The 23616-nt window shown below is 34.7% G+C and overlaps 1 protein-coding gene and 1 non-coding gene across 3 annotated transcripts in view; one reads left to right on the top strand and one right to left on the bottom strand.

Annotated features, from left to right (window-relative positions):
- LOC136040220 (uncharacterized) overlaps positions 1-23616 on the bottom strand; it is a 121502-nt gene that overhangs the window by 24030 nt on the left and 73856 nt on the right. The window lies entirely within an intron of this gene.
- On the top strand, positions 20539-20645 carry LOC136040469 (U6 spliceosomal RNA). The gene has a single exon (XR_010620753.1). It is a non-coding gene; the product is annotated as a U6 spliceosomal RNA (small nuclear RNA).

Raw genomic sequence — 23616 nt, 5'->3', positions numbered from 1 at the left:
CCGAATTAACCGGCCCCTTCTCCCCCCCCCCCCAGATGGTCAAATCGGGAAAAAGACTATTTCTAATTTAATCTGGTCCGGTCCCTGATACGCTTGCCAAATTTCATCGTCCTAGCTTACCTGGAAGTGCCTAAAGTAGCAAAACCGGGACTTTAGGTTTTCCCCCTCCAACTCCCCCCAATGTCATCAGATCCGGTCGGGATTAAAAATAAGAGCTCTAAGACACAATATCATTCCAAACATTAAATTTCATTAAGATCCAAATACCCGCTGATAAGTTAAAAATACTTCATTTTTTCTATTTTTTGCGAATTAACCGGGCCCCCACTCCCCCCCAGATGGTCAAATCGGGAAAACGACTATTTCTAATTTAATCTGGTCCGGTCCCTGATACGCTTGCCAAATTTCATCGTCCTAGCTTACCTGGAAGTGCCTAAAGTAGCAAAACCGGGACAGACCGACAGACAGACAGACCGACAGAATTGGCGACTGCTATATGTCACTTGGTTAATACCAAGTGCCTTAAAAATAACTAAAAATAGAAACAAATAATCTACCAAGCGTAAAGATCCCAAAAATCATCATCAATCAACACAAAACAAGCAGAAATTAAAATAAATAATCAAGTCCAATTCAAATGGGGTATAAATTAACATGAGTAGTGCTCAAAAGCCCTATGCCTTCTGAAAGCCAGAACATAATTTGCCCTTTACTGAAAAAAATTAAATATTTTCACTTTTATAAGTTTGATAAATCAAACTTATTAATATTTTATGGAATAGATATAAGCATATATGCCCATTCATTTCTATTTTTTTTCAGACGTTTGCAAATTATGTTCTGTCCTTGAAAATGTGTAGGGGTTGTAAACTCTACTCATTTCTTTTTCAGCTCGTTTTGAGTTTGACTCGGTTGTAAATTGTCATTTATTTTCGTTTAGTGATCCAGTTATTTATTGATGCTGATTTGTGGTAGTTATACGCTTGGTAGATTATTTGTTTTTATTTTTACTAATTTTTGTTTTAATGGAGTTTTTTTTACTTTTCTTTGAAAAACTTATTTTATAGAATTTTTTCTTTATTGATGACAAGAAGAGATTTCCCCAGGACCTAAGGGGAGGGAAGTTACCACCACTTTTTTTCCTTTTGGGGAGGGGATCAACTACAAAAATTATGTTTTTGGTCATCAACTTATCAAACAGTTTTCTATGTTAAACAATTTTTGCATCCAAGGAGGGAGAATATTTGGGTTATCTTTTTTAGCAGCAACAGAAACTATCAATTCTAATGCCATTTCAGATCCAAGTGGCGTGGGAGTGGGGTAATACTCCCCTTTAGTCATGTTTGTAGTTTTAATTTGTGCAAGTTTTTCCGTTATTTGTTTAAAATGTCATTATTAAGGGGCTGAACTTCTCTTCTTTGTACAGTTTAATAATCCAGAGTTTTGCTAACACTTAAACAGTTCGGTTAAACCCAGGAAACGGTTGAACCAAAAAATCGTAAAATCATAGTTACAAACTCCTTCCTTGACTAGCCCCTTCTCTACATTTTGGTCTACTGATCTGCCACTGAACTGGGCAAATATCGGATAGTACAGAGTAAAACTAAAAAGGATTTAGTTCTTTTGCTTGTATATTTTTCTTCTCGTGAGCCAACCCAAGTATTAAGTCAAAATAGCTTTTTGCACTGTTCAATTTAGTTTGTTGGCGTATCACATGTCACTCTGGAAAATTCTTCCTCATTTTTGACTCTTTCGCCTATTAATAGCTTTGAATCCCAACAACAGTTGTTAATAGAACCTTTTAAAGCTCAGATAACTCTCGAATGCAAAGTAGGGTAATAACCAATTCGTATTTTTCAGTTATATCCGTATAATTATTTCTTAAAGGCTAAATCTGCTCATTTAAGAATTTATATTTGAATAAACAAATTTAAAAAATTAATACCTATATTTATATTTTATATTTATAACAGTGCACCATCACCCAGCAAAACTATAAAAATTCAAGATAGGTTTAAATTTAGGATAATTACAGTTTTCATTTCTTTAAATTTATTTAATTTAATCTTATTTAAATTTTATCTTAATCTTAAATTTAATCTTAATTTTATTTATTTTTATTTAATTTAAAGGTTGAAGCTTCGCTAAATTCAGGGACATTTTGAAAGCGATTTTTTTTTTTTTTTTTTTTTTTACTAGTGTTGGAAAATATACGATTTCTTTGTGCTCTTTTTCCATAAGTGGTCGTTTTATTTTAGCCCAAGCAAAGGCAAAAAAACAAATACAATAAAAAACCATCATGATTTAAAATGATTTTTATAATTACCTCAAACATTTACTAAATAACGTAAGATAGTGTTGTTCTGTTTTTTAGAGAAGATTCTCTAATCTTCTTTTACTACATAAATTTTCTTTTACTACAACATGGAATTAGTAAGATATTCAATGCGGTGGTTATCGTAACTGAAGCACATCATGAAATTGTAGCGCATTATCCATCATTTGATTCTAAATATTGCTGTAGAAAAATCTTTATTTTCCCTCTAACCCTGCGGCTTCTTCTGTACCGTGTGATAACATATAATTCAGATCCTGCTTTCCTCAGGGCTTACGAGCAGCTCAGTTTTTTGACTTTGTAGCTCAATTTCAATATTGTTAGGTGCCTAAAGATAACCTGGAGTCGTCCTACCCAGATCTTTTTGGTGGCTACATTCTTCATCCCCACGTCATCTTGATTATCCATGGGATGGAATTCAAGAAACGTCACGGCTTTGCTAGCCAAGTATATTTTTATCTAAAGATCTGAAAATTTTTCTTAATATATGCATCATTTAATTAAGTTTTTTAAAATATCTTTCCAAGGATATAGGAAACCCTTATCTTTTCCTCCAACGCTACAATATAATCTGTAACCTAACATTGGATGCGACCACCATGTCAAATTTGGATGCTGCTTACTTCGGGGCTACCCAGAAGCTCGGTTTATCATCTAGGTAGCTTGATTTGAACAGTATTAGGGGTGCAAGGATTCCCTGGAGTCACCTCACTCAGATTTGTTGGATTGCTAGATTCCCCCTCCCCCATGATCTTAATAATTTATGGGATGGAATTCAAGAAACACCACGGGTCTGTTGGCCAAGTAAATGTTTTATCCAAGGATCTAAAATTTGCTTTTGCTATATGGCTAACAAAAATGAATGTGATGGCTATTAAAACTTCTTTGACATTGTTTATGAGAAAACGCCTTAACTACTTCCGTTATTTTAACTCAGGTGGCAACCATGGGTGCAAAAAACATATTAGCTGTCGTGTTAAGCTATGAAATGATGCGACAGTTTTCTAAGCAACTAAACTGGAATTCTAGAGGCTGCCTATACCATAACCAGTCTGACAGACAGTTAATACTGTAGCGAGAAAGAGTGCAATGTACGGATCTTTAACGTTATAATCACGAGCTGATTTTGATGAGACGCAGAGAGAAAAAAAGTCAATTAATTTAATACATTTTCATTACCAAATTTGGGCTGTAAGAATTATTTATATGATCAGGTTTTAAGAAGCTAATTTTAGCATTTTATGGAACGAAAGTGATTTGGATTGAACTAAATAACTTCGAAGACCACACTGCCTTTCCACGAAGAAAGTAAAACAGCTCAAAATAAGGATGGAAGCTTTTAATTGACAGTGAACAGATATAAAATTATTTAACTGGATATTTCGAACACATATACAGTGTTCATCATCAGCAGTAAAACTCTGATGATGGAGTTTTACTGCTTATGATGGACACTGTATATGTGTTCGAAATATCCAGTTAAATATCTTTATATCTGTTCACTGTCAATTAAAAGGTTTCATCCCTATTCTGAACTGTTTTACTTTGGGATTGAACTATGAAAGGAATGAAAAAGTATATAAGTTTAGACAATAAAAATGTATATCTTAAGTAAGTACGGCTATCACTTAGCAGGACTAGATACTTGTACGAATTAGTTTGAGTACTGATACTAAGAAAAAAATCAATTCACAGGTTGTTAAGACACTTATGATTTTATTTCTAGTTTTAAGACATACGGGTCCGTGAGAAAAGATTCCCATCGAGGCTTGTATTTTAGCATAATTCAAAAATATAACTGTTAAAAAGCTATGGGATTGCATAGAATGTCCATAGACATTCTATGGAGAATTGACATTTCTATTGAGAATTCTATGGACTATTGACACGACATGAGAATTCTATGACATTTCTATGGAGAATTGACATTCTATGGAGAAGACATTCTACGGAGACCTTGGAAAAACCTAAGGGTCATAGTTTTCATTGGTCTCAGATAGAGGGCTTTATTTGAAGCAGGTATTTTATCATGTTCAAAATAAAATTAACTTTATGAGAAATTCAGTACTGAGCTTAAATACTCATGATTTGATTGCTAGTTTTAGTGGTTCACGATCCCATGGCCTTGAGGAGAAGATTTTTTTCTCAAGCTGTTATTTTACTATGTTATTAAAACAATTGTTAAAAAACATAGATATAAATCCTAGGAATGCTTATGCTTTCATCTCGGGGAGATTCAAGGTTTATAGGGCTCACGAGTTCTTACAAAGAAAGGTTTCTTCGAAGGAAGTGTTTTATCATGTTAAAAAAAATATTGTCTTTCAAGATAAAACCATCGGTAGATGACGAGATCTTGGAAGCAGATTAAATAGTCTGATTAATTTATAAACGTAAATAACACGAACTTAATACAATTTTACAAAAATTAATTATACTAATTTAATCATGTAATATTAATATAAGAATACCTTTTTGAGTTGTTTTTATTTTTTTATTCCTAAATTCCCGGCACCAGGTAGAATTCAAATATTTGGTTTGCTGGTGTTTTTATATGACGTTATTTTCACTTTTGAAGTTTGAAGTTTATTTAGAGGTTATTTTCACCAACATATAATTCTAAGGATGCATTAGAATTTAGATTTATAATCAAATTTTTCTATAGTAAATATCTGATAATAAATAAAATATATTTTCATATATTATATAATATTATATTATAATAAATTATATATTATAATAAAATATATTTTCAAGCCTAGTGCTGGTGGTGTGAAGGAAGTAGCTTAGTAGGCTCTGTTAAATAAAAACACAATTATTTCCTAGAAACAATCTTGGGGAAACTGATCTTTTTACTCCAACTGGTCCTTCACTTCCCAGTTTACTTTGCTTTTAATTTTCCTGGCTTCTTTAGTTCTTATGTTTTCATTGTTTCTCAATCCTTTATTTCTTGCGCTTAATCCAGTAAATCGTTCATTTCTGCAAAATCCCTGGGGGAGGAAAAGCCCTATTGAATAATATCAAAATGCTATTGAGAAATTATACTTTTATATATTTTTATAAGATTCCGATCGTTTAAATTCATTTTAAAAAATATAAGAAGCGGCTACTAATGTCTTTTTACTTTGAACCGCTGTGTTGGTCCATTTAACATTTAACTAAAAACGTTTTAATTAAAAATTTTAAAACATTTAGGTTTAAACATACTATCCACTTTACAGTGGATTTAAAAAACTATGAAATACAATCTGCTTTCGTTTTACGCCGCTTTCTTCTCTCCTACCAAAACAAATTTGTTGTCCAAAATGGTTTAAAAAAAAGTGCATGCTAGTCAACAATTTCGTATTATTTCTATGCAGGAAATGCATACTTTACAGGCTTTGATTGAATTGCCTATATTTTGTCTTGGGGAGGGTTAAACCTCAGACCCTTAGTATTTTGTTTTTATGGCAAGGCAACGCCAATGGTCTTAAAAGAGTTTCGTATTTTTTTTTCTGCTTTTCTAGCTGTCATAGTTTAAGTACCAAGGACATCATATCCAAGCACGTTTTACCCCTTGGACCAAACTTAGATCTATTCATAGACCTAGTTCAATCAAAGATATAATTTTTTTTCAAAAATTCTGAAATATTTTAGAGTAGTGGCATATTTTCGTCAATAAAGCCAAATAAAGCAAAAAAAATAAATAAGCCAAACTATTTAGTTACATTTTAAAAGTTAAATTTTAGATTAAATATTTTCAGTTCGCAAAAATTTAAACGTTAAAATGATTTCCAAAGGCAACAGAGGAAAGTTTATGCCTCCTTAGGTCCCCTGTGGTCCCATGTGTTTTTAGCTTATTTTTTTTGGCAGATTTTCTCTTCGCGTTTCCCATTTTTCAATTTGCGCTCGCTATTACGAAAAACCACATAATTGAATATAGATGTCTTTTCATTAAAAAATGAACTCCTGATTCTTTCTACTTATTTAGATTTCTACGCCCGCGTAAGATTCCAATTACCCAGTTAAATTAATCCAATTTCATTATCACTGAACTTGATACTCTGAATCGTTTATCGTTTAATTGTTGTTATTATAATTTTTGTTATAGCTGTTATGATTATAATCTTGTAATAATTGCTATTGCTTAAATTGTCTATTAAAATCTCAGAAAGACATGCACAAGTAGAAAGTTTATTTTATATGGTTAAAATCAAATGATTTGTTATAAAACTACAATAAAGATTTAGAATTAATGTCTTTTTATTCCGGACAGCTCCTTTGATTTTCATTGTTTCAACATAATGTCTACGTATGTATTGTTTATTTCGACTTGGGTTATGGTTATGAATTATAATTTTTCGTTGCTCAATATTAAATTAAAAGTTTATTTATATATTTACAATTTCATATCTAAAGGTTGTAAGTCAAAAATATGAACTTTATTGAAGCTCATTTCTGTCACTGCAGCAATGCGACTAATTTAAGTTTACAGCCTGGTTTGGTCTTGCAAATGTTTGGAGTGGTCGTACAAGTGAACAGATAGACATACTAACGGGGTGTTCTGAGGCCCAGAACTGGTGTGCTTTCTCACTTGAATTTTTACAGTGTCAACTTCTGATTATAAAGGTTGTAAGTCAAAATTTGAACTTCATTGGAGCTCATTGCTGTCGTTGTGGCAATGCAACTAATTTAACAAGTGAATTGAAAGACATACTAACGGAGTGTTTTGAGGCCCAGAACTGGGACATTAGGACAAAAGTTTTGTGTGCTTTCTCCCTTGAATTTTTACAATGTCAACTTCAGATCTAAAGTATGTAAGTCAAAAAGTGAACTTCATTGAAGTTCATTACCGTCGTTGTGACAATGCAACTAATTTAAATTTATAGCCTGGGTTGGTTTAAAGAAACAGAAGATTCAATCTTTTGATTCCGCTTTAAGTAACCATGTTTTCGAAAATCCCAGCCACAAAATACTTTTTGAAGAATCCGCCATTATTAGCAATGATCTAGGCATAAAGCAAGTAGTTCAAGAAGCAATTGAAATCAGACTTAAGATTAATAATAATATTTCCTTAAATAGAGATTTAGGAGAATATTCACTGAATACTTTATACACAAATTTAATTAAAAATGACCTTACAAAATATTTAAAAATCAGCAGCGAAAAAAGCTAGGCTGGCATTAAAAACCTGTTTTTAAATCATTTTCTTTCATTTCATTGAATTGCCTCGTTTCATAACAATTTATTTTTCAGCCCTGGTTGAACTTCGCTGAGGTAAGGATGCTGGGACTGTTTTGAAAAATTATTTATTTTAGTTTTATAGATTTTATCCCATCGTAAGTTGTTTTTTCTTATTTGTCTTACTGAGGACGGCCCTTGGACATAGGGCCGAAATATTCATTCTAATTTGTTTCCCACTACCTTGAAAAATTCCCTGTTGTTCTTCTTGTTTTTGGTGTTTTAAGACAGTGAACCAACAAAACCTATTTGAATATTTCGGCCCTATATCTAGGGCCGTCTTCAGCAAAGAAAATAATAAACAATAAAACACTTACAATAAAAGTTTTCGGTTAAAAATCCATTTTTATTTTTTTATAAGATAGCCTACAGATCATTACTTCTTAACGAAAAGTTCAGCCAAGACTGTATGATAAAAGCTAACATTTTACAAGCTAAAAAGGTTCATTCATTGAACTAACTGTATTTATTAAAAATTGGAATAATTTCTTATTGTGATATTTGCCTTCTCTGCAGCTAATCTTGTAGTTATTTTAGGATTGGGCTTGTTTTTATTCGTTCCTGTTTTTGTTTTATTTTGAATTAGATTATCTTCTGTAATTAATTTTGTGTACATGGGTTGATTGTGTATTCACCCAAGTCTCTATTTAGGGATGTATTATTATTTATATTTCGTTTGATTTCGATTGCCTCGTGGACAGTTTGTTTGGTTCCTAGGTCATTGCTAATTAGAATTATTTCGTCAAATAGAACATAATGGTTTGGATTTTAAAAAATATGATTACTTAAAGCTGAATCGAAAGATGTGGAGTTATTTCTAGATTTTAATGCTTTTTCAATACTTTCTTTGTGTTGCTGTAATCTTGTTCCTAAATTTTGGTGGGCTCGACCAATGTAATAATTTCCACAACTACATGTTATTTGATACACCCCTATTAGACGAGTGACTGGGGTTTTATCCTTACCAGAGTTGAGAAGATTCACTATACTTAAATTACTCATGAATACAACACGTAAATTGTTTTTAAACAATTTTTTTTTAGTTTTGAAGTAATTTACGGAATATAAGGTAGGTAAATCGTGCTTGTGGGATTATTTGAAACGTTTTCTGGTGTGGAATTTCAGGCTTTAGAAGAATGCTTCTTTAATCTTTGAGCAATAACAGTGTTTATGAGAGAAATTGGGTACCCGTTGCCGAAAAGTATGTCTGTAATAAAATCTAATTCTTTTTTAATATATGTTTCTGAACAGATATTAAGTGCTCTATCCAAAAGAGATATTACCACACCTCTTTTAATCTATGGAGGATGGTTAGATTTGAAGTGAAGGTATCTATTATTATGCTTAGGTTTTCTGTAAACCGTAAAATCAAGTTTATTCACACTGCGAAAAACCACACTATCAGAATTCAGCGTATCAGAAAACCCTATTATAGAAGTTTCAAGCTCCTATCTAAAAAAAATGTGGAATTTTGTATTTTTAGCCAGAAGGCAGATCACGGATGCGTGTTTATTTGTTTGTTTGTTTATTTTTTCCCCCAGAGGTGATCGTATCGACCCAGTAGTTCTAGAATGTTGCGAGAGGGCTCATTCTAACGGAAAAGTTCTAGTGCCCTTTTCAAGTGACCAAAAGAACTGGAGGGCACCTAGGCCCCCTCCCACGCTAATTATTTTCCCAAAGTCAGCAGATAAAAATTCTGAGATAAACATTTTATTCAACGTAGTTTAAAAACCTTATTAATATGTATTCGGGGACGACTTACTCCCCCACAGTCCCCATGGGAGGGGCTACAAGTTACAAACTTTGACCATTGCTTACATATAGTAATGGGTATTGGGAAGTATACAGACGTTTTCACGGGGATTTTTTTAGGTTGGGGGAGGGGTTGAGAAGAGGGGGATATGTTGGTGGAACCATTCCATCGAGGAAGTTGTGATGGGGGAAAAAAATTTCCATGAAGGGAGTGAAGGATTTTCTAGCATTATTAAAAAAAAAACAATGAAAAAATAAATATGAAAAAGTTTTTTCAACTAGAAGTAAGGAGCAGCGTTAAAACTTAAAACGAAAAGAAATTATTACGCTTTGGAAGGGCTCACCTCCTCCTAATACCTCGCTCTTTACGCTATAGTATTTTTAGTAATTTCAACTATTTATTCTACGGCTTTTGTGATTCAGGGGTCAATCTGAATGAATTGGGACAAAATTTAAGCTTTAGTGTAAAGAGAAAGGTACTGACGAGGGGGTGAACCCCCTCATATATGTAATAAAAACATGAGAATACAAAAGTCCGGTAGGTAAGCTAATTTATAAGTTACGTATATCTTTTACTAATAAAAACATTCGTAAAAAATTAAAAGTTCTAGTTGCCTTTTTAAGTAACAAAAAAATCGGAGGGCAACTAGGCTTCCTCCCCGCTCCTTTTGTTCTCAAAATCATTCGGTCAAAACTATGAGAAAGCCATTTAGCCAAAAAAAAATAAATATGCAGATTTCGTTTTAATTATTCCTCTGCGGAGAGCCAAAATCAAAACATGCATTGATTCAAAAACGTTCAGAAATTAAATAAAAAAAAAGTTTTTTTTAAAATGAAAGCAAGGAGCAACATTAATACTTAAAACGAACAGAAATTACTCCGTATATAAAAGGGGCTTTTCCTCCTCAACACCCCGCTCTTTACGCTAAAGTTTTTTACTGTTTTAAAATGTAGAGCTAAGAGAAAGAGTCAAACTTTAGCGTAAAAAGCGGGGCGTTGAGGAGGAAAAGCCCCTTTTATATACGGAGTAATTTCTGGTCGTTTTAAGTTTTAATGTTGCTCCTTACTTTCATTTAAAAAACTTGTTTTTTATATTTAACTGCTCAAAGATTAAAGAAGCATTATTCTAAAGCCTTAAATCCCACACCAGAAAACGATTCGAATAATCCTATAAGCACGATTTACCTACCTTATATTCCGAAAATTACTTCAAAACTGAAAAAAGTTTGTTTAAAAAACAATTTACGTGTTGTATTCGCAATTTAATTTTGTAATTTAAGTATAATGAATATTCTCAATTCTGGTAAGGATAAAACCCCAGTTACTCGTCTAAGAGGGGTGTATCAAATACAATGTAGTTGTGGAAATTATTACATTGGTCGAACCCACCAAAATTTAGGAACAAGATTACAGCAACACAAAGAAAGTATTGAAAAAGCATTAAAATCTAGAAATAACTCCATATCTTTCGATTCAGCTTTAAGTAATCGTATTTTTTAAAATCCAAACCATTATGTTCTATTTGACGAAACAATTCTAATTAGCAATGACCTAGGAATCAAACAAACTGTCCGCGAGGCAATCGAAATCAAGCGAAACTTAAATAATAATAAATCCCTAAATAGAGACTTGGGTGAATACACACTCAACCCTATGTACACAAAATTAATTACAGAAAATAATCTAATTCAAAATAAAACAAAAATAGGAACGAAAAAAAACAAGCCCAATCCAAAAAGAACTGCAAGATTAGCTGCAGAGAAGGCAAATATCGCAATAATAAATTATTCCCATTTTTAATAAATACAGTTAGTTCAGTGAATGAACCTTTTTAGCTTGTAAAATGTTAGCTTTTATCACACAGTCTTGGCTTAACTTTTCGTTAAGAAGTAATGATGCCAAGGCTATCTTACAAAAAAAATAATGGATTTTTAGCCGAAAATTTTTATTGTAACTGTTTTATTGTTTATTGTTTTCTTTGCTGAAGACGGCCCTTAGATATAGGGCCGAAATAATCAAATAGGTTTTGTTGGTTCACTGTTTTGGGAAAAAAGTCCTCATTATTCTCTCTTCTGTAGTTGTCAAACAGTTCGTGGTAACGAACTGTACATAAGGAGCGACCCGGCTCAATAGTAACCAAAACTCTAAAAAATTGAATTTTGATATCAATAGCTACATCAAAAGAATCGCAGTTTAATTTTGATTTTAAATATATAAGTTTCATCAAGTTTAGTCTTACCCATCAAAAGTTACGAGCCTGAGAAAATTTGAAAATAGGAAGAAACACCCCCTAAAAGTCGTAGGATCTTAACGAAAATGACACCATCAGATTCAGCGTATCAGAGAACCCTACTGTAGAAGTTTCAAGCTCCTATCTACAAAAATGGTGAATTTTGTATTTTTGCCAGAAGACAAATCACGGGTGCGTGTTTGTTTGTTTGATTGTTTTTTGTTTTTTTTTTCAAAGGGGTCATCGTATCGACCAAGTGGTCCTAGAATGTCGCAATAGGGATCATTCTAACGGAAATGAAAAGTTCTAGTGCCCTTTTTAAGTGACCAAAAAAATTGGAGGGCATCTAGACCCCCTCCCACGCTCATATTTTTCCCAAAGTCAACGGATCAAAATTTTGAGATAGCCATTTTGTTCAGCATAGTCGAAAACCATAATAACTATGTCTTTGGGGATGACTTATTCCCCCACAATCCCTGGGGGAGGGGCTGCAAGTTACAAACTTTGACCAGTGTTTACATATAGTAATAGTTAATAGGAAGTGTACAGACGTTTTCAGGGGGATTTTATTTTTTTGGGGGTGGGGCTGAGGAGAGGGGGCTATGTCGGAGGATCTTTCCTTGGAGGAATCTATCATGGGGGAAGAAAAATTCAATGAAAAGGGCACAGGATTCTCTAGCATTACTATAAGAAAACAATGAAAAATAAACATGAAAACGTTTTTTCAAATGAAAGGAAGAAGTAGCATTGAAACTTAAAACGAACAGAGATTATTACGCATATGAGGGGTCCTAAAAATACTTTAGCATAAAGAGCGAGGTATTTAGGAGGAGATAAATCCCTTGCTCTTTATGCTAAAGTATTTTTAGTAATTTCAACTATTTATTCTACGGCCTTTCTGATTCAGGGGTCAATCTTAAAGAATTGGGACAAAACTTACGATTTAGTGTAAAGAGCGAGGTATTAACGAGGGTACAAACCCCCTCGTATACATAATAAAAATATAAGGTTATGAAAGTTTGTTACGTAAGTTAATTCTTAAGTTACGTATATTTTTTACTAATAAAAACATTCGTTAAAAATTAAAAGTTCTAGTTACCTTTTTAAGTAACCGAAAAATTGGAGGGCAACTAGGCCTCCTTCTCCACCTCTTATTTCTCAAAATCGTCTGATCGAAACTAAGAGAAAGCCATTTAGCCAAAAAAAAAGAATTAACATACAAATTTCATTTTAATAATTTATGAGCGGAGAGCCAAAACAAAACATGCATTAATTCAAAAACGTTCAGAAATTAAATAAAAAAAACTAATTTTTTTAGCTGAAAGTATGGAGCGACATTAAAACTTAAAACGAACAGAAATTACTCCATATATGAAATGGGTTGTCCCCTCCGCAATCCCTCGCTCTTTACGCTAAAGTTTGACTCTTTGCCACAATTCTACTTTTTAAATCAATTAAAAGCTTTAGCGTAAAGAGCGAGGGATTGCGGAGGGGACAACCCATTTCATATACGGAGTAATTTCTGTTCGTTTCAAGCTTTAATGTCGCACCTTACTTTCAGCTAAAAAAATTAGTTTTTTTTATTTAATTATGGAAAGGGTGTGTGGTCTTCGTCATTATTTATTTTGATATAACTATTTGTTTCAAAATTCCGTTTTGTTAGAGTTTCAGTTACTATTGAGCCGGGTCGCTCCTTACTACAGTTCGTGTTACCACGAACTGTTTGATACATTAGCCTTGTTGGAAAGGAATTATGCAATTTTAAAAGTTTATACATGGCGGAACCACTTAGCATAGAAAAATTACGTACGCAGTGTGAAAGCCCCTTTGGAGTCTTTGATTATGTGGTTGAGTTTTCCTCATACTCTGTGTGAAATGAATATTGATTGGAATTTGGAAGTGTCTGAGGGTGTGGAGAAGAATGGAGTTTTTTTAATGTGCTTTGTTTTAGCTCTACAAGCTAGGAATACAAAAAGGATTTATACAGTGTCCTTGAGTTTTAGTATCCCCCCCACCAAACAAATGTCCCTCTTGTAAAAACATAACAAAAATACACATAAACAAATATTTGATCTGTATTTTTCAAGTCTTTTTGTCAATCCCCCCCCCCTCAAAAAAATATACCCTCTCTCCGAAAGAAATTTTTGGGCACAGCATTGTACCTGAGCAAGAAATGTTCTTGACAAAGCAAAAGGGAGTACTTACATTTACAAATGTAATGCATTTGACCTGTGAGCATCGATAAAATTTTGAAGCAGGATTAAAGTTTGGAATAAATTACATTTGAAATACAGTGACTGTCAGTGATTATTGAAGTTTCGCAATAAGTGAAATAAATACGCAATAAAGAAGGCTTGGATTGTTGGATGTCGGAGTACGGTGGGAAATAAGCCAGGCAGGTCCCACGTCCCATCGGGCCACTGACCACAAAGTGATTGCCACTGCTTGCGTGGGCCTGCCCCTATTTGAGATAAGTAAATTTCAATTAATTTTAAATAACGAAAATGTCTGTTCAACAGGAAACAAATCTGGATATTTTAGAGCGTCTGAAAAATATAGAAAACCAGCTTGGGGGCCTTTCTAAGCTCGCGTCGATAGCGGAAGAACTGCAAACCATATCCTCCCAAATAAAGAATAATGAGGCATCGCAATCGAAAACCACGGAGGATATCCAGAAAATAAAATAAAAGATAGACGAATCGCAGAGGCGCGGAGAGTGGTTAGAAAAAGAAGCAAAACAGTCAAACCTGATTTTTTATAATTTTAAACCCCTAAGCCCACCTAGGGGATCACTTGCGGAGGAAATCAGTGAGGTCATTTCCGGCTGTTTGCCACAGATGGAGATCAGGAGATGGGACATAAATGACGCATTCCGCTTGAACACTAAAAAACAAGGAGAAATCCGTCCAGTTTTAGTGAAATTCACAACCAAATATTTGCGAGATTTGATTTTGCGAAACTCAGTTCGCTTCCAGAGTTGCGGTATCTCCCCAGCTCCGGATAATACACGGGCCGAGAGAATTGCTCGCAACGCTCTGAAACCACTTTTGCAGAAAGCAATCAAAGAGGACCGTGAGGTGAAATTCAGGGGCCTTCGTTTATTTGTAGACGGTGAATTGTTCACGTATGAACATGAATCAGGAAATATTAGAAATAATGGAAGAAATAAAGCAAAAGAACTAGCGCAATCTCAAATGCAAGAGTACACTGGATCAAACGCGGAAATGGAAAGCGAAGGTGGGGATCAAATGTCAGAGGTAAACTCGGATATTCGTAGCGGTAGTCTCACACACAACCAGGCTATTAGCCAGGCAGACGGTAAAAAACCCGGAATGAGCGGAGCCACGAGTAAACGAGGTTTAGAAGAGATAATCAGCCCCGAAGATCGTCACAGGCAGGATCGTCGGAACGTAACTCGTGACCCACCAAATCGAGGCCTTGGTCGAGAACCCCCACGCCGCTCACTCAGAAATAGACGAAGGAGCCCTTTCAGTTTCGAGGAATAGGAAGTAGGCCGTGTACAACAAATTCAGTTTATGACATGGAACGTCCAAGGCCTAATGAGTAAAAAACAACAGTGTCTAAATGAGTCTTTTCTGAAGTGTGATGTAACCTGTTTAATTGAGACATGGACCCCGCCCTCGGAGGATCTGTCGGTTAAAGATTGCACAGTTTTCCGTGCTGACCGGCAAATTTCCCGTAATGCACGTTTTTACGGCGGAGTCGTGGTTTTTGTGAAAAAGCAGAGTTTCGAAGTTTGTCATAGAATAAAAAGTAAATCTGAGAACATTGTTTGGTTAAACCTTAAGTGTCATGATAGATCAAAGATTGTCCTGGGTTGCATATATGTTGCTCCACAGAATAGTAGTTATATGAAAGAAGATGCGTGGACTTTGATTGAAAATGAGTTGGAATATTTACAGAGAAAATATAGTGAAGAGTTTTTTGTTTTGATGGGTGATTTTAATGCTTATACGTCAGAAGAACCAGAAATTCCCCTTGTTTCTCTTTCAGGAAATGATTTGACGGCACTGAGGATTCCAGAGAGCTACAAAATTCCAAGGAGGAGCCAAGATGTGAAAAGAAAAGTTAACCAATGGGGAAGGAGGTTGTTGGGCATTTGCAGAGAATTTGGTCTAGTCATTGGAAATGGAAGGTTTGGAAATGATGCGGGACGCGGTGAGTTTACTTGCATTTCCGGGACGAATTTTAGTGTCATTGATTATGTTTTGGTGGACAGTAGGCTCGCACCTATTTCCCTAAGCCTTGAGGTAGTGCATTTTGCTGGTTCTGACCATTTTCCATTAATTTTTTATTTTCAGTCGACAAATATTAGTAAAAATCAGCGGAATAGAGAAAAATTTAAGTATCAGACCTTTGGGACAGAAATGAGTAGCACTGGGTTGGTAAAATCAAGAATACAATGTGAGTGGGTGGAGAAAGATGTAACCCGAATAAAAGATTATTTTTGCTCGGAGCCGATGGTTCAACAGTTGAATGCCCTAGCATGTGAGATTGAGGAAAATACGGGAAATGTAAATGAAGTTTCTTCAAAATTCGCGGAGCTGATACGGAGTCCTTTACTTGAAAAAATGGAAAAAAAGGGGAAACAAAAAAGCACGTTCTTCGACAATGAATGTGAACGGAAAAAAGAAGAATTAAATCACATGCTAGAATATGTTAAAAAATCCAAAAAGGAAACTGAAAAATTGGAATTGCTCCGACAGTATAGAAGTAAAAGAAAAGAATATAAACTAATGATAAAAACGAAGAAACTAGAGCTTCGATGGCGGGAACAAAATGAACTTGCACATTTTTATAACACAAATGATCTCCGGGAATTCTGGAAAAGAGTTTCATCAAAAAAAATGACTGCTCCCAAATGTATTCCACAGGAAGACGAGTGGCCCCCCTTCTTTGAGAAACTAGAAGCAGGTACAGCATCTGGCACACAACAGCCCCCACCCGATTTCGAAAAACTGACAGAAGAAGTCGGAACCCCCTCTTGTGACCACACTGAATACCCCCTACTGGAAGAAGATTATCACCTTTGCCGCCAAATCCAGCGGGAAGAAGTAGAAGATGCCATAAAACAAACTAGAGGTGGGTCTGCGCCAGGACCAGATGGAATTCCAGCAAAGGCTTTGAATGTACTACAAGCAGTTTTATTACCTCTGCTTGTGGGGTTGTATAACTTGGTTATGAAAGAAAAAAAGTGGCCTGATCCTTGGAAGATATCTGTAGTTATCCCCCTATTTAAGAAAGGTGATGCAAGTTTGTGCGAGAATTACCGACCAATCAGCTTAGGAAACTGTCTTGGAAAAATTTTGGACAAAATCTTAAACAAAAGGTTGGAATTATGGCTGGATGAGAGGCAAATTCTGAAAGAAGAGCAAGCCGGTTTTCGTAAAGGATACTCACCATCTGATCGAATGTTTGTTCTAAATGCATTGATTAGTAAGTATTGCAAGGGAAACGGAAAGTTGTACGTGGCTTTTCTTGATTTAAGTAGAGCATTTGACAATGTTGACCGCATAATTCTGTTTAGAACGCTTTTAGGAACAGGAATTCCGTCACCCTTTTTAAGGGTTCTTCTCTCGATGTATTGTTTGACCAGAAATGTGGTAAAGATAGCAGGAAGCGGTATATCTAGAGTTTTTTTTAATGTAAAAGGTGTAAAACAGGGTAGTACCCTATCACCGAAACTTTTTGCTATTTTTATAAATGATCTTGCCGAATACCTTGAAAAAAGGTGGGCGCCAGTTGTACACCTTGGAAATAAAGTATTATCATTACTATTATTTGCCGATGATATTGCCTTGGTCGCCGGATCCAATTCAGAACTACAAACTCTGTTAGATTTAACAGCTGAATATTTAGAGGAAAAGAAACTGGAAATTAACACAAAAAAGACAGAGGTGATGATTTTTTGCCGTAGACAATCAACAGGAAATAAAGATGAGGAAAGTTTTAATTTGAATGGTGAAGCTGTGAAGGTTGTGTCTCAGGCAATATATTTAGGATTCCATCTAACATCGAACGGAAGATGGAGCAATCACATTTCGAAGATGGCAAATCGAGGAAAAGCAGCAATGGCAACGCTGTTAAGGAACAGTAATCTGACGGGAATAGGTGACTTAAAGATGCACAAAAACGTGTTCAACTCAAAAATAAGGCCAATCCTCCACTATGGAGGGGAAGTATGGGGCCTAGAAGGGGCAAACTCATTAGAAACTCTACAGCTACAATATTATAAACGAATGCTAGGTCTGCACGCCACAACTCACACACTTTTCATCAAGGGAGATTTGGGACTTTTCTCCATGAGAAAACATAGACAGATCCAATTAATTAAGTTTTGGCTGAAAATATTGCAATGTCCCTCCTCAAGACTCATCAGAGCAGCATATGATGAATTACTTACCCTGGGACAAAAATCGTCATGGCCCTTCCATGTCAAAAAACTACTGGACAGCACAGGTCTATCGTATGCATGGAATGAAGGAGAGGGTCCAATCTCAGATCAAAAAGCCTTTCTGTCAGAGATCCAGACAAGGCTGGAAGACCAAGAAATTCAGAAATGGTGGAGTGACCTTAGCCAGTCGGAAAGCTTAAGTTCTTACTATAAGGTGAAAGAAAATTATGGTGAAGGGCTATATTTTAAATTAGGGATTCCAAAAGAATCTCTGAGGTCTTGGATGCAGGTGCGAGCAAACTGTCTCCCTCTTCACAGTATTTGGAAAAATAGGTGCCACCCGGAAATGCGGTATACTTGCCCAATTTGCGGAAATCTTTATGGGCTAGACCATTTTCTTTTCAGGTGTCAGGGGCTAAAAGAGCTAAGAGGGAGCTTTCTTGGGGTGGGTGGGCGTGAGCCCCTTCTTGGAACTTTGAAGTCGACTTCAAAAATTAATATAGTAGCAGTGGCGAATTTTGTCCGGAAGGGTCTTGTTATTCGAAAGTTGATTGTTACATAATTTTGTTTGTTTGTTGTTTTATATGTATGTATACGGCCTGAAAAATGGCTTTAAATACAGTCATTCATTCATTCATTCATATACTTTGTTTTGGAACACTCTTTACGTTCCTTTGTGACACCTTACACGTCACCAGCACCAAGTTGAGAATGCATTTACATTTCTTATAGAAAAGAGAGTAAATGGTTATGCATAAGAAAATAAAGCCAATCCTTACCTCCCCCCCCCCAGTATCCCTCAAAATATGAATGAATTTGTGATAGGACCCTACTAAACTGTAATGGTCAAAAAGTTCTCTCCTTTATTACTCGTTCCAGTCTCGCTGTCTTGCCTATTTAATGGAACTGATAGGAAAATAGCCAATTTTATAGACAAATAGTCCTGCGCATCAAACCTCCTTCCTAGTGTTTTTGCTTAAGCCTGTTTCAGTCTTACCTCATTTCCTGTTCTTAGGTATACTTACCCTCAGTTTATTATTCATTATGGCGCTGACAATATTTATGGTTCATCTTAATATTTATCTATATTTAGAAACAGCATTAATCTTCACAGCGGAAAACTCAAAAATAATTTATGAAGGTACTAAAACTACCGGGAGGGCTATCTTTCTTCAATACCCAAAAACGGAGCCGTTCAGTTAAGTAATAAATAAACTTAATTTCTTTTTTCAAATGCTATTGCTTTTTTTAACAAAATGCAAAATCACTTTTTCGAACAGAACTACAATGAGGCAAACTAATTTTTGGTGAGGGTGGCCAAGCATGTTAGCAGGAATTAGTTAATGGGGTATCACGTTTAGGAGGGTTTGGGTACAAAGAGAAAACGTTAAAAATGGAATAGTTACAAATTGTCAGAAGTAAAAATTTCCACACTGCACAGCGCGAAGATCTTCTTCCCATAGGTACGCTATGCAGCAGCTATGCAGCAGCTTAGGCAGCTGCTGCAGCGAAGGCAGCGAAGGGAAAATCTAAAAAGTCACTATTATATAAAATAGTTGATGTTCTAGCATAATCTTTAAATTTATGCCGGAAAGGAAGAATCCTCTGCACATATACGAGTGAAGAAACATTTTTGGGCAAGACCCTCCTTTGACTCCTAGGAGGGTCAGGGGGGGGGATCAAACCTAGTTTGACCATACCACTTCCTGTAGAACTTGTAACCAAGCTTTAAATGGTCTTTGCGCCATGTTGTGCCTTTTTGAGGATTTAATTTGTGGTGCTTAGATAATAATGGTTACTAGAAGGTTACCTACACCAGCCCCTCCTCCCCTCCAAAAAATGGCAATACCTACAAAAGGGGAAAACGGTACTGTTTAATGTGCTTGACCTAGACAAAATAAAGTTGTAATTATATTATTTACGAGCAAAATATCACGTTAACTTGGAATCTCAAACTCTTGCGTCAAAAAAAGTATTTAGTATTCTATAGAAGAATACTTTTCCCAATATGTGCCACGCGCTTTGGCACCTAGTAGGAAAAAAATTACACATATATCCATACATGTACATTGTTTACTTTATGGGTGTCAGCTAGTCAAAGTTTTCAAATGTTGTTTTTAGCTTTATATAGCAGGACTATCAAATTCAGCGCCTGCTTTATTTTAAGACTATTTTTTTGGCGTAAATAGTAGGGAATCGATTGACTTCAAAATTTCAAATCGGGTGTTTCAAAAATCACTAAATTTTGTATTCATTACAAAATATCAAAAATATATTATAGTATTGTTAGTACTACTACTGCTGACAACTCACTGATGCACAAAGCCGCCTAAGGCAAACACAGTTACGTACGCTCCTCCTTCAATTTATTTAAAGCCTTCCTCTTTGCACCCTCCCAAGAAGTTTCCATTTCTCTAAATTTTTTCCTTGCAACATCCTCAGCCCATTCAGGGGTAACTTGCTTTACCTTTAGCCCTAGGCGGTTGCCCGACAAGGACGATTTTGGGCAATCTGTCATCCCTCCTCCGTAGAACGTGTCCTTGCCGTATCAATCTTTCTCCTTTTATAGCCCTAGAAAGAAGACTATGCGTCTTCCTTCGAGACGATATATACTAAAATTGGAAAGGAAACAAATTAGATTAGCATAGTCCACGTGCAAGGATGACCCGCAAAATTTTGAAGGGTTCCAAATTTACCCTGAAGAGACAAGGTTGGTTGGAGATGCTCCGGAGCTGTGATATGAATTGGAAGTTCCGTCACAAGTTCTTTTCTCTGTCTCTATCCCTGACAGGTAAATCCTGCTTGTGTGGCCTCACGTTGGCATCAGACGAGTCCTTTCATGAGTTTTCCTAACCAAAACTGATACGGCTAACAGCACTACGGGGCGACCTTGAGGTTTGGCGATCCTCATGGAATTTATAGCTTAGTAAGCGATACAGAATCCGCACTGGCTTCTGATTAATAAGTAATTATCTTATTACTTGTGTAATTTCTAATATTTTGTAGAAACATTCACAAATATTTTGCATTTTCGAATGTAACTTAAAATTAAATTTAACTGTTAATACTGTTTAATTTAATTTTTCTTTTTTTTTATCCTTACCCAGCAGAACCAGAAACATTCAAAACCTGCTTAACTTTAATGAATCTAAACCCGGATTTCAAGTGAAGGCCAAAGTTTGTCATTTTAAAAGAATCTTTGCCTTTTATTTCTTTATTTGAATTTTGATATGTCACTTTTGTACCTAGAACAAAAAAACATCAAAATATTCCCAAATACGCAAATTGATTCCTTCATGGGACGCCTGCTACTCTAATTCTTGAAATTTGTGTAACTTGAATTTTTTTCTTTCAAAACTGTTACAACTAGCACATAATTGAGGAATTGGTGCTTGGGGAATCTGTAGCTGGGGGTGGCTATAGCCTTGTTTTATACCCATCTTGATGCTTAATCACTATGCCACACAAATCTAAATGCTTTATAAGTAAATACAATTAGTTAAATTATGTAATATTTGACATTTGTCTGAAAGAATTAAAAAGAATTTCACTGATTTGAATTTGGAATTTCCTCTTAACAGCTTGTCCATTTCAACATTTTAAGCAGCTCCCGGTAAAGAACTGTAAGTAAAGAACGACTTTAAGGCGACTAAGTTTACGACTCTAAGTTCGTAGGCGACTCTTCCTGAATTTGATACAATAAATACACCAAAATAATTTCCTTTTTATGGTGATTCGAAACGTATAAGATTCATTAATTTTAAAATTATCCTAAGAGCCATAGAAAATTTGCTTAAATCAAGAACCAGGGCAGAAACACCCCCTTAAAAAGGGTACGATCTTGATTATAGTTGCAGCATTGAATTCAGCATTTCCAGAAACTATTGTGAAGATTTCAAGCTCTTTTTTGCAAAAACACTAATTTTTATCCCATGGATGATCAAGTCGAAATAGCGATCGTAGAGTATAGGGAGCGAACTCGTATAAACAGAAATTTATAATTCTAGTGCTTTATTGAAGAAACGAGAGAGATCAGAGTGATAAATTTAAAAAATCAAAATTTCACCCCTTACACAGCCAAATGCTATAGAGCAGGGCTTCTTAGATTTTTGTAATTCCCGACCCAATTTATGATTTCGAGTTTCTTAACGACCCAAACAAATATAAAAGAAAAATAAATTAATATTTTTTGATGATATATTTATTAGGTAACAATATACATATGCATATTAAAATATATAAATTTAGAATTCGTTTTGAAACGTATAAAAATTTAAATTGAAATTTGCACAAAATGTTATAGAAATGTTTTTATTATAGTTTCAAAAACAAAAGTGGTTTCTGACCGTCTTAAATCTCTCGAATATATCCAAGTAGTTGCGTGGCAAATATTAAATTAAAGTTTACGTTAAAAATTTAATGAGATGGATGTGCCTGTTTTTTATTGCATAACAAATCAAATCTTGGTGTAATGTTTGAAACTGCTGAACATAAGACCTCTTCAACATGTTTTATCGCTGCACGATATTGGGATTTAATGTGTGTTAAAGCTGAGAAAGTAACTTCACTTAAATATGCGGTGTTGAATGGCAGAAGTACATTTAACGCCATATCGGTGATTGTAGGAAATTAAGTTCTAGTTCCGATCCAGAATTCAGTCAAGGGCTTTTTTTGGAATTGTAGTTTTAAGTTTGAGTCACACGAAAGCTCAGCAAATTCCTCTTGAGCTTTAAGTGGCAGATGATCAATCTCACTTAAGCCAATCCAAAATGGCTTTCGAATCCAAAATATTTTTTGTAAATCAATATTTAATATAAAATATGTTCAGAACTGTATTTCTAGCGCTTTTAAGTGATCTACAGTAGTTTTTACGATGAATTTTCTCAATTACAAAATTGTCGACACTGGAAAACATTTCGAACGAATTTTTTTCCGACCCTACTTTTCCAAATGCTGATCTTTTTAATAAAACTTTCAATTTTATCGTTTGAAGTAAATATATCGCAATTTTTTCCTTGAAGAGACAAGTTAAGATCGTTTAACTTCGCAAAAATATCTGACAAATAACACAGCTTGGATAGCCAGAAGTCATTTTGAAAAAAAGCAGCAAATTCACATTTTCATTCAGTTAAAAATATATTGATCTCGTCCTTTAATAACAATAATCTTTCTAAACTTTGACCTCTTGACAACCATCTTACTTCTGCATCTAATAACAAAGTGGTGTAGTTGGAATCCGTATCCTTACATATATTTGAAAATAAGCAACTGTTAAGGGCATGGTTCTTTATAAAATTTATGACCTTAACAGCATCCTGAAGCACATCGTTCAATTCTGGTGCCATCAATAAATTAAAAAGCGCCCAAAGGATTTTTACATGCCGGGACTGTAAGGTCCCGTCGGTCGCGAAAGGGTTAAACTGACTAATTCGGAATAAAATGCACTTCGTTCACAATCATACAATGGCTGAATGAAAATAACACGAAATGTTTATATAGTTTCTTCGAAATAACACTTAGAAATTTTGTTGATAATGTTTATCAGGATTATTTCGGTTTTGAGAGATTGACAAAATTAAATATACATTTCTTACAAATTTCTATAACATCTTCTGATTCATAGTAAATTTATACAAGATATTATAATGATCGGAATAGAAATGCTGG

The sequence above is a fragment of the Artemia franciscana genome, chromosome 20 (genome assembly GCF_032884065.1).
Source record: "Artemia franciscana chromosome 20, ASM3288406v1, whole genome shotgun sequence".
NCBI lineage: Eukaryota > Metazoa > Arthropoda > Branchiopoda > Anostraca > Artemiidae > Artemia > Artemia franciscana.
The sequence above is the reverse complement of the archived record's forward strand: the minus strand, read 5'-3'. Positions and strand labels throughout refer to the sequence as shown.